The sequence below is a fragment of the Littorina saxatilis genome, unplaced genomic scaffold (assembly GCF_037325665.1).
Source record: "Littorina saxatilis isolate snail1 unplaced genomic scaffold, US_GU_Lsax_2.0 scaffold_1225, whole genome shotgun sequence".
NCBI lineage: Eukaryota > Metazoa > Mollusca > Gastropoda > Littorinimorpha > Littorinidae > Littorina > Littorina saxatilis.
This window is the reverse complement of record NW_027125847.1, coordinates 4,215-16,292: the sequence shown is the minus strand read 5'-3', so window position 1 is coordinate 16,292 and position 12,078 is coordinate 4,215. Positions and strand designations below refer to the sequence as shown.

At 41.8% G+C, this 12,078-nt stretch overlaps 1 long non-coding RNA gene across 1 annotated transcript; it reads left to right on the top strand.

Annotated features, from left to right (window-relative positions):
* The first annotated feature begins 1,645 nt into the window (after nucleotides 1-1,645).
* LOC138954315 (uncharacterized) lies at nucleotides 1,646-6,493 on the top strand. Its single transcript, XR_011451790.1, has 5 exons — nucleotides 1,646-1,887; nucleotides 3,378-3,491; nucleotides 4,345-4,450; nucleotides 5,201-5,353; nucleotides 6,307-6,493. It is a non-coding gene; the product is annotated as an uncharacterized lncRNA (long non-coding RNA).
* Nucleotides 6,494-12,078: the final 5,585 nt, after the last annotated feature.

The window sequence follows — 12,078 nt, the reverse complement described above, 5'->3', positions numbered from 1 at the left end:
AAACTCCTCTTGTGCAGCGGGTTGAAAGTATACCCTGATCCCTCGGAGATATACCTCCACTCCGGTCTGAACGACCTCACGTGACATGTTATATGGTAGAAGAGCATGCTGTCGCTTATTCTCCTTCTGAAGATGAGGTATACCCTCAGTTCGGTTAGACTGAAACGATGCTCAAGCAGTGGAATTTGTGTGTGGTTTGTTTCAGAGCAAAATGTTATTTTATCCAAACAAGAAGATATTCTCGCGCACCGCCTTGTTCAGGATATCCACAAGTTGACAATGATGTGTGCGAAATAAATAAACAATGAAACGAACCAGAACGGACGGACGGACGGGCAGACTGACGGACGGACTGACGGACGGACCGACGGGCAGATTGAGGGACGGACCGATCGATGGACGGACGGAGGGACGGGGGGAGGGGGGGGGGCGGCGGGAGGGGGGGGGGGGGGGTGGCGTTACGGGTAACCCCTCCTGATCCGGTCCTGCAGGGTATTCCTTCAACCCTCTGCACAAGAGGAATCTATTCGGATACAGACTGAAGGACGGACGGACTGACGGACGGACTGATGGACTGACAGACAGACTGTCGGACGGACCGTATGGACGGACATACGGACGGACTAAAAGGACGAAGGAACGAATAAACGAAGGAAATAACGAAGGTCGGAACGAAAGAGCGAACGAACCAACCCACGAATGAACGAACGAACGAACGAACGAACGAGCAAACAAACAAACAAACAAACAAACAAATAAACAAGCAAACAATAAACAATAATTGTGTGCAATCTGGCCCATTTTCAGGGCATTTGTCAAACGTTTGGAGGAGGTCCACAGTTAGGCCTGGGTGGGGGGGGGGGTTGTCCCACCAACAGGAATTCCCCCCCCCCCCTCTCCCCTGTATTGGGCCCTGCACAAGAGGAATTTATTGATACGGACTGAACTTGAAGAACGGATTGACTGACGGACCGACGGACGGACGGACTGACGGACGTACTGAAGGACTGTCGGACGAACTGTCGAACGAACGAACGAACGAACGAACGAACAAACGAACGAACAAACGAACGAACGAACTGACGAACGAACAAACTGACGAACGAACAAACAAACGAACAAATTAGCAAATGAATACATACATTCGCAGAAAGAAAAAGGCAAAAGGTACATTTGTGGAGTCAGTAAGGGGGGTGGGTGGGCTTCCGGAACCCAGGAACCTTGGGAATCCCCCCTGGCCTAGAACACACACACACTGATCGACACTGACACACACACTGACACACACAACTTGACGAACGCACACACACACACACAATACACACACACACATCCACACCGGCACACACACACACACACACACGCACGCACACACACACTGTGACACACACACGTAAACACACACACCGGCAATGACACTGACACACACACACGTACCGTACACACTGACGGGCACACTGCCGGGCACACACACACACACACACACACACACACACACACACACAAACACAAACACATACTGACATACTCGCAACTGACATAGCAGAGGGGGGTGGTAAGTCATTTGAACGTTTAATTTCTTTTGTCACAAAATTATTTTGAGATAGTTTTGTATTTTTAGTCACTGCAGCGAAGGGACATCACTCCCGCCACCTTATCCTGCAACACGTGTAGACCAGTCCAAATCGTCCAAATGTAGTGGTCATCTGCAGAGACGCCGCCGTGCCGTACAGCTTATCCTGGATGGGAGTCGGGATTCGCTTTTTTTGCACTGCCATTGATGCCAAGAACGGAGCAGCCAGGGTCATTTCAATTTTCATCCAGGAATGGCACAAGCGAGCCAAACCGGCCGATGGTCTTTCGACTCCATGGAGACAGCTGGTGAAGGTAATACTATTTTTATTCCTACATTCGTGTTGACGACAGAGTGCAACGTTTCTAAAATATGATCGGTGCTAACAGAGCAGCAGGAATATACGTGCCCTTGATGACTTGGTCACTTTCGGTTTCACGGTACCAGTAAAGTCGATCGACCCCCCCCCCCCCCCCCCCCTTCCTTTTAGGACCTAAACAAATCTGAAAAAATCAGGTCTTGAAAGGAAGAAGTCTTGAGATGAGAGTAAATATAGAGAGGTTGTGGACAGACAAATCTGAGAAAACAGGGTCTTAAAAGGGAGGGAGTCTTTAATCAGGGGATATTAAAAGTGTTGTTCCACTGTACTACCAAAAAGAGGGGATACTGTTTGATGTTACTGTAAAGACTTACAGTAACACTGTTCTCTCCGATTGCCAGTGTTTGTACTTTGAAACAGATTGTATGACCGGCACGGTTGGCCTTGTGGTAAGGCGCCCGCCCCGTGATCGGGAGGTCGTGGGTTCGAACCCCGGCCGGGTCATACCTAAGACTTTAAAATTGGCAATCTAGTGGCTGCTCCGCCTGGCGTCTGGCATTATGGGGTTAGTGCTAGGACTGGTTGGTCCGGTGTCAGAATAATGTGACTGGGTGAGACACGAAGCCTGTGCTGCGACTTCTGTCTTGTGTGTGGCGCACGTTAAATGTCAAAGCAGCACCGCCCTGATTGGCCCTTCGTGGTCGACTGGGCGTTAAGCAAACAAACAAACAGATTGTATCCTGAAATTTAGCACTCCATGTGTTAACATTTCCACTTCCAGGTCTGTAGTGTGCAAACGTGTTGTCACTGTTACAGCTGAAATGAACTAACAAGAATACTAGTCTGATGTACATAAAATATGGGAGAGGTTTGGGGTCGGGGGTGGATGGCAAGCATAACATTGATAAATGACTATAGTTTTGCAGTGGTTTGCTCTCTTGTACTATGAGTGTTAACAGCAATTGTTTATAATTTGTTACTCAACTTACTGTAAGGACTATTACTATTAGCTTTTCTCAGCAACTGCAAACAATTGTGACTTAATTGCAAGAGCGCTTCATTAAACATTGGGACACTTCTTTTGGTTTTTTTAATGGCTATAGTGTAGAAACTAGAAATGCTGAGATACATTAATGTAGTCATGAGCAACAACAAAAACAAGAACATGTTTTGAATTCTGATAGCTAATGAAACTGACAGCTTGATTAGAATTATGTAGTTTTTGCAATTGCTGACTGAGTTGCATCCTTTGGTTTTACCTTGCATTGATTATCACCTTTGCTGACAATTGACTCATTGAGTGCAGTATTGAGTAACGTATAGTTATTTTATTTCAAGTTAACTTCTGGCTCTGCATGGTGTTAATCCTACTCAAACTTAGTCAAAGTAAGGTATCATTATTTATGAATAATGTGAAGTTGAAGATACAAATTAATGAGAAAGTTTGTGTATTTTTCTGTACACTCTTGCTATTTACTGTTTCAGTGCTGAACCATTTGCTTGAATGCTTGATCAGATGATGACAGAGTGACACCTGGTGGTACCCAATAAAACTGCCTTTGCTGCTATAACTACAAGAAATTTCTACAATTCAGAACAGTAAGTGCATGAGGTTCCATTTTAAGCTGTCAAGAGTAAATCTCAGGAATAGATTAGAAGATTTAGTTATGTCACACATGTCTTGCTTTCTTGACTTTTCTCACACTCTCTTGTCAGACTCAGAGAGTGCATGATTGTACATTTTTTTTACAGTAATTTTTTATGTTCCTAATTGGAAAACAAATGTGTCATAATCGTAGTGTTTAGGATAACTATATGGCAGAGAGAATCATGGAAATGATTGGGCGATGGGGGTGTGTCGCTGGTGTGCAAGAGGGTGGGTGGGTGTGGAGAGAGTAGTGATGGTAGTCAACTACTAACTAAAAGATTACTGATTGCATACATTTAGTGTTTATTGATTTGGAGGGTGGGGGAGGAAGGCAAGCAGTATTATTACATGTGTATGGGTATACTAGTTGTGCATGTTCCAAATGGGGGTGGAGGTTGGCATGGCAAGCAATAGCTCAGTCGGTATAGTGGCCTTGAAACCGGTTGTGGGGATTTATTTCTCAGAATTGACGTTGTGCAGACTCTGCTTGGTTTCTGAATAGCTTATTAAGCCTGTGACTGTGTGCATACATAAAGATCTCAAGTTCACAGTTTCAGGGCTTGGAATTAATGGAAACATCAACACACATGTAGGAAAAACTCAAAAAAAGGAGGGGGGGGGGGGGGGGGGGGAGTTTGGTCCCACGGTAGTGTTTGAATGAAAGCAATCTTACTTTTTAAGAGGGTAATCTTGCAGGACTATGATTCTTACATTGGTAGTTGACTAGTGTAGTTGTGGTTTTGTACTAGTGAGGAATGTCATCTATGTCATGTGATTTCTTGCTTCTTCTTTTTGTGTGTGCAGCTAAAGATGTTGGACCTTGCCTACAGCCTAGTTTTGCATAGATCTCCAACACCGTGGCTTTACTCTGAGACACCACAGAAAACACAGCCTTTTCTGCTGCTGAAAGGTAAACATTAGGTTAAATTTGTGTTTGTTTTGATTTGTATGTTTTCCTTTTGTAGTCTATGGCAGGAGATTTGTGCAGGTGTACAAATGGTAGAGGTGTCAGAGGAAATGTCCACTTGTTACTTGTCTCTATATCAGTATATATGTATCACAAATACGCATCAAATGTACTGATAGAGACCACATGGACAATTTCAAGCACTTTTCTGCCAGGGGTAGGGTCAGCTATGTAAGAATCATGTCTTACTCTGTTCATGCAAAAATAAGGTTCTGCATTTGAATGAGATTGAATCAGGCACCTGTGTTTTTGCTCTTGTTTGTGCCCTCTTGTGAACTGTTAACTTATGAACAACCACCCCAGCAAGCAACTCTTTACTGTTCTGAGCACAACAGAAGGGCGCATGGTCTGGGAATATGGATGGTAAACACATCTCATGCACAAGTACAGGCCTGAAAGTGGCGAGTATTTTCAATTACTCGCCATGGCGAGTAAAAATCATGTAAATGGTGAGTAGAAATGTTAATCTACTCGCCACATGCGAGTAAAGTTGATAAAACAAATGGTTGTTTTGACGAGTAAAGTTTCAGTAAATTATGAGAAGTACATGTACTAGCAGTGCTTCATTTTGTGGACTTTCAGTGCTGAAGTATGATTGTGTGGATTGATCATTTTGTATTCTGTTATTCAGATTGCCACTTGCTTTCTTTTACATATATTTACAAGATGGTGGCTGATTTGTGTGTGTTGCAGAACACAGGTCCATGAATAAAAGAACCCAGCTGGTATTCTTCATTCATGGAAAATGAAAGGAAATTTATCAGCCAGGATTCGCCACTCACTCTGCTAAGGGGGAACCCCGGTCAGCCCTACAGTGGATGAACAGCTTGGTCCTTGGAGGGAAAGGTAACTACTGCAGCACTTTAGAAGGGGTCTATGTCGACCAACAGTGGCTGTATTCCCTGTATGTTAATTTCCTGTACATATACAGGGAATATACTTCCGTTAGACGCCATGGAGTTACTTCAAGCTTACGAAAGTGAAAGTGATTCAATGGACGAGAGTACCAGCGAGGAAAACATAATACCAGGCTGTTGGGGGTGGGGGTGCAGATGTTTCTTTAACTAAATCCGTTTTGATAAACGGTCGAAGCATGTTTTGCTTGACTGGATGCCGCACGCGAATTCAGGATTTTAAATAGATTCTCCTATCTAACCGCAGTCACGCGCTTGGCGCAAGATTGTACGATATTATACTTCTTTACAGAAAATCCAACTGTATTCCCGGTACACAGGGAAAACACCTATGGCTATGGGGAATACACCTTCTTTTGGTCGACATAGACCCCTTCAACCTTACAATATGTGAATGTGTAGAATATTATGCTTTTGCTTAAAGCTTGTTACATATGACTAAGACAGAAATGTTAATCATTCCCTTGGTGCAAATCATAAAAAGAACAATAGCGATCTGATGTACTGTGGATCAATCGAGGAAAAGGTGTGTATGACCTAGAAGAAACTGGTTTTGAAAGTGCTGAGGATGGATGGAACATTGATGCAATATCATTTACTACATTGAACCTGGGTTTCAAACTGAAGTGCTTTTTTATGCTTCTTGTTATATATATGGTCTCGGTTGACTCCTGTGTTCAAGAGACTGTAAACAACCATAAACAATCTTGTGTTGTTATGTGGTGGTGGTTTTGCTGTTGTCTAGCATCTACCCGTAATTGGCTTTATCAAATGCACCAGAAACGAGCATGAGTTTGTCGGATTAGTGAACTGTTTGAAAAACTTTAATGTATTTGTGGTTGACAGGTTGTTATTATTTCTATATTGTGTTCTTCTTTTTCTCAGGTGGGCTGTCTTCTGAAACATATGAATCGGGAGCGTCACATCTTTCTTCCTGAGACATCCCCTCTTGAAAATGGTGTGGCGTTTAGCTGAATGGAAACGTGGCAGTGTCCTGTTTTTCATAGCTTCGATGCGCGAAGTTGGGGATTTCAGCAGAGAATTTATTGATTGATTAATTAATTAGTTATTTAAGCTCACCTCACTCCTTAGTGTTATTTAGGGGGATGGGGGGGGGGGGGGGAGGGGATGGTGTTGGCCTGGATCTTGTTAGTGAACTTTCTTTCTGACAACTCGCATCAGAAATTCCAGGTTTGCTTTCAAGGCAATAGACGGTTTTTGAAAATAATTCTGTTAGGATTATCAGCAGTCCGGAGGTGTAAAAATCCCTGTACTGCAGTCAGGTTTTTCAAAACATCTCGAGCACGCTCTACGCCTCTGACGGGCTGTATCCCACAATCGGGACAAACGACCAACTTGGATGTGTATGCCATGCGCACAATATGATACCCCTTGCCTTTAAAAATCAGCGGTCACAAGTTCATCAGAGTTCAGAATTTGTTGTGTAAAAGATCGCCGCTGTCAGCTAGCCATTCGTGGCTCAGGTGATTATATTTAATACAAATTTAAAAAGGTTTCTTATGTAGCGCACGCCGCACAGCATACACATCACAGTCAGTCGCTTGTCCTGATCGCAGGATAGCGTGAAACATGCTCCGGGAGACTGCCAATAATCCTTACATAGTTATTTAAAGAAATTGTGTATTGGTACAGCATGTTATGCATGTACTAAGATAGCTATTTGTAAATATTTGGTAGATATTTATGGTGGTGTCCCGAATTGCTCCCTCCCAATTTGCCCCATCCCATATGGTCCCCAATTATTCTTGCATTTTGCTGTGAGTAACATAACGTGTGCAAAGGCATTTGTCTGAAGCGCATTTCCAAAAAGACCCCCCGCGGGTTAGGGGGAAGAATTTACCCGATGCTCCCCAGCATGTCGTAAGAGGCGACTAACGGATTCTGTTTCTCCTTTTACCCTTGTTAAGTGTTTCTTATATAGTCAATGTTTGTACAGATTTTAGTCAAGCAGTATGTAAGAAATGTTAAGTCCTTTGTACTGGAAAACTTGCATTCTCCCAGTAAGGTAGTATATTGTACTACGTTGCAAGCCCCTGGAGCATTTTTTTTATTAGTGCTTTTGTGAACAAGAAACAATTAACAAGTGGCTCTATCCCATCTCCCCCCTTTCCCTGTCGCGATATAACCTTCGTTAAACACCAATTAAAGAAAGAATTTCCAAAAAGCATAGTTACCATTTGTTTTTTTAAATCTGAATCCGTGACTGTTGTTCTTGAATACTCTTTCGTTTAGGTTTCCAAAAATGCTGATATAAAGGGGAAGGATAGTTGAAACTGTAACCGTTTACATTTTGCTCCCAGATTTGCAGTTGTTGTTTTTACTAGGAGTTTGGACGGGCTCGGTGTTCTTGTGGATAAGACATCGGCCTCCTATTCAGAAGGTCATGAGTCAAAATCGCGGCCGCCTGGTAGGTTAAAGGTGGAGAATTTTCTGATCTCCAAGGTCATTGCTTATGTGCAGACCTGCTAGTGCCTTATCCTCCTTCGTGTGTACACGCAAGCACAAGACCAAGTGCGCACGGAAAAGATCCTGTAACCCATGTCAGAGTTTGGTGGGTTATAGAAACACAAAAATACCCTGCATGCTTCCCCGAAAGCGGCGTATGGCTGCCTGAATGGTGGGGGTAAAAACGGTCATACACGTAAAAATCCACTCGTGCAAATTTGTGAGTGAACGTGGGAGTTTCAGCCCATGAGCGAAGAAGAAGAAGAACTATGAGTTTTACTCTTTAAAAAAAATGATTTTCAAATTCGAAGATTGCCACAACAGTAGTCTATCTCATCCGACTTGAACCCTTCAGACTCCCTGTACATGTACTTGCAGTTTAAACTCATATTTTGTCTGAGAATAGTTTTCAAATGCAAAGTCCTTCAGAAAAACTGCGAGATAAAAATCTGGAGTGCTAATATCGTGTTGGTGTATCGTGTCAGTGGCCGAGTGGTAACGCACTTGCGCTCGGAAGCGAGAGGTTGCGAGTTCGACCCTGGGTCAGGGCGTTAGCAATTTTCTGCCCCCTTTCCTAACCTAGGTGGTGGGTTCAAGTCTTTCGGATGAGACGAAAAACCGAGGTCCCTTCGTGTACACTACATTGGGGTGTGCACGTTAAAGATCCCACGATTGACAAAAGGGTCTTTCCTGGCAAAATTGTATAGGCATAGATAAATTTTCATAAAAATGTCCACCAAAATACCCGTGTGACTTGGAATAATAGGCCGTGAAAAGCAGGATATGCGCCGAAATGGCTGCGATCTGCTGGCCGATGTGAATGCGTGATGTATTGTGTAAAACAATATTCCATCTCACACGGCATAAATAAATCCCTGTGCCTTGAATATGTGCGCGATATAAATTGCATAAAATAAAATTAAAATAAAATCCCCGAGCTTAGAACTGTACCCACAGAATACGCGCAATATAAGCCTCATATTGATTGGTATGTAAGAAATGTTAAAGTCCTTTGTACTGGAACCTTGCATTCTCCCAGTAAGGTAGTATATTGTACTACGTTGCAAGCCCCTGGAGCAATTTTTTGATTAGTGCTTTTGTGAACAAGAAACAATTAACAAGTGGCTCTATCCCATCCCCCATCCCCCCCCCCCCCCCCCCTCTTTCCCCGTCGCGATATAACCTTGAACGGTTGAAAACGACGTTAAACACCAAATATAGAAAGAAAGAATAATCTTTGAACAGCATTTGGTTGGAAAATGAAAGTCTTCACAAAGCTATCTTCTTCTATTTGTGTGGGTTAATAAATAGGATTTAACATAACAATGTGGTACTGGTATGGGTTTTGTAAAGTGATTACTCAACTTCTGTGAATTGTACCTTCGTGGTGATCATGCTACACACTGGGTAATTCAAGCACAGAAAATAAATATTTCTTAATAATTTGGCCTTATAAATGTACTCCGTGACTGTATTTTGTATATGGTGAAAAGGAGAAGATATAAAATTTGTGAAATAGGACTTCGTATTTGGTTTTGTCATAATGAATTTGTTGTTTCTGTGTGTGTGTGTGTGTGTGTGTGTGTGTGTGTGTGTGTGTTGTGTGTGTGTGTGTGTGGTGTGTGTGGTGTGTGTGTGAGCATGCATGCGTGCTTATGTGTGAGTGCACAATTGTGTGTGTGTATTAATCCAGCAGAAACAGCTTCTCTTCCATACATTTGAATCATTTATATTGATACCACATGGAGACTATTCTGAACACACAAGCGTGGTTTTCTCTCTACAGTGCTTTTCCTAAAGTTAAATATTGAATTTTTGAATTTAACAAAGTTTTTGGCACACCACTTTAAGATAATGCTCAAGGAAAAATAAATAGTCTTCTTTTTTCATTAACGCTTTTTCTCACAGTGATGTGTCAATATCTCAGACGCAAATCCAGAGTCATGCACCGTTTTTGCTTGGGAAGCGCACTATACTCACTTTGGTAACGGTCACTGTTAGAAACATGCATACCAATCAATCAATTAAGCGAAAATGAATGATAAGATTCGATTATGTTCTTCTTTTTGTGCACAGGCGGTTATATACAAACGTGCATAGTGTCAAAAGAAATCACACACACACACACACACACACACACACACATGAAAGTATGAAGAAGCCCCTCAACTTTTGGTTGAGTTTGACTGCATTACCTTGAGGAGACTGACGACACTTCACAATGGAAAAAATAATAACTTTTACATTTCAGTGATTTGTTTTAAGTACAAAAGTACAAGTGAAAGTAGAAATAAATTAATGTGACACTATCCCGTAATCACATATCAGGGTCAACTATAATCAGTCCATTGGTTTACAAAACTTTATTCAATTTGTTATCATGACAGAAACAATGCATTGTTTTTTTTAAGATAACTCAAGCATAAATGCTTATTTTAAGTCATCCTGGTATGTACATAACAAAGTTTAGCATGATGGCGGACTAGATACATTTAATCATTTCAGACAACGAAAACAAACAGACAAACCTGATGCGCAAGCAATCAAAAAATGGAGGGGGGTAGTAGTACAGAACTTGGTGGGGGTAAAAACAAGAAACAAAAAGAAATGGGGTACGAGAGAACAGAATTCAGCATAAGGGGGAAAAAAGGGACGACGAAGACTTGGAGCGCCAGAAATGTTGGAAGAGTGGGTCACGTCACAATAATATTAAATGCACAGAAGACACACACGCAAAGTTAATACATTTTGTGATCGGCGAAAATGGCACTAAATTACATAACGATTGGGCCATAATCGATAAGTCGAAACAAGGACACAAAACACGAGAGAAATTACGAAGAACAATTGGTCAGGCAGCATTTGTCTCATGACAGTGTCAGTGAACATTATGAATAAAATGTAGAGGCTCATGTACGGAACATGCCTGTTTGTCTTAATAAATTCTTGTACAGTTATAAATATGGTCTGATTGACATTCCGGGAATATTGCGGGATGCCTTTCAATAATATTTCAATAAACTTATAATCAGTTATCAATTGACAATAATCGTACATCTCTACACAAGGGTCAATGCAACAAATAGTGCTCAGCAGTCTCCCTTGGGTAACCGCACTCACATTTGGGGCATTCCTTGAGGTGCCGCTGACATAATTCAAATCACTCATACCAATACGCAGTCTGCAATTATGGACTTTTTCAAATCTATCTCCAAAATAATAATGACATGGTACTTTAAAATCAACGTTGATTGCAGTAAAGTAATTGACTGACAATTAGGGTTGTATGTGGGGTGCCTAAAATTTGAACTTTTCTTATTCCCGAATATTTTTTGTGGGCGCAGAAGCACGGGGCAAATGGTATTGTTTTTTTCTGGAGGGGGATCAGACACTATAAAACCAATTAGAGGCCGAGTTGCCTGACAGAAAGGCCAATTCTAGCCCCAGTCCATGCCGGTTACATGTAATTAGCTATGCACACATTTGAGATCGATACCCAACCTTACTGAGCATCAGTTCTTTGCGTTATTTTAATTTTCTTGTTTTTCTTTAAAATAAAAAAGGGAATGGTTTTATTGATGTCATTTTATTATGTCATTATCTAGTCAGCATAAATGACTTTTGTGGATACAGGAGAAAGTGTTAAAATGTGAAGATTTCAAGTGTGGTTTGTGGTCATCTGCTCAGTTGACCACTTAAAATGTTGTTTCATTTGATGATACGTTTTGTTTGGTGTTCCCGCTTGAATGTGACAGTAAGTTGTACAATGTTACTCTGTGTGTGTGTGTGTGTGTGTGTTGTGTGTTGTGTGTGTGTGTCTATGTGTGTGTGTGTGTGTGTGTGTGTGTGTGTGTGTGCGTGCGTGAGTGTGTTTGTGTGTGTTGGTGTGTGTGTGTGTGTTTGGTAACCGGCTTTGTACAGCGGGACCACCTTATTTTGTCATGTATTTTTATTCATTCTGGAGCTTTATTAAAATAAACTGCCCATTTCAATCACAACTCTGGTCTGGTCTTATTGTCAGTGTTGCATAAATGATTGTATGTGAGCTTGTGAACATACAAAGAAAAAGAAAGAAACATTCTGTGTCGAAATATCTTGACTAAAAATCAGGCGGAAGACTACACCTGTTGCATTTCCTATTATGCTCAGGCAATTATAACTGAGGGCGGAAGCGACAATGATTCGTTTTCC